The sequence below is a fragment of the Bison bison genome, unplaced genomic scaffold (assembly GCF_000754665.1).
Source record: "Bison bison bison isolate TAMUID 2011002044 unplaced genomic scaffold, Bison_UMD1.0 scf7180017835053, whole genome shotgun sequence".
NCBI lineage: Eukaryota > Metazoa > Chordata > Mammalia > Artiodactyla > Bovidae > Bison > Bison bison.
Genome location: NW_011472936.1, coordinates 43,605 through 44,066, shown reverse-complemented (window position 1 = coordinate 44,066; position 462 = coordinate 43,605).

Below are 462 nucleotides of genomic sequence, written 5' to 3'. Positions count from 1 at the left end.
TTTTTGCCTTGGCTTCCCAGTTGTCAACCACCATCTAATCTATTAAGTAGTTCATTTGTTCCTCAGTGATTTGAGGTCCCACCTTCATAAATATATATATAAACATTTTTAAACTGTATAATGAAAATAAAGGACAACTGGAAGAGTATTCAAGAAAAGAGAAGGAAATAAGAGTGTGAAAATATATGGGCTTCATGACTTTATTTTGGGTAGAAGAAGCTCTTTAACTACTTTCTTAATTTTTTCTTGTGGGTACTGGTATGTTAAAGTTTACTATAGCTTCTAGAATTAATATTAGCCTTTGCATTCTTCTCAAAAATCTTCCATTTCACCTAGGTTTTCAAAGTATTAGGAGGGAGTTATACAAAGTACTTCTTTAAATTTTTAAAAATGCCTTCATGCCTATAGTTATACTCTTTTTCTCATTTAAGACTATATTCTTGATTAGGTTTACTTATCTAT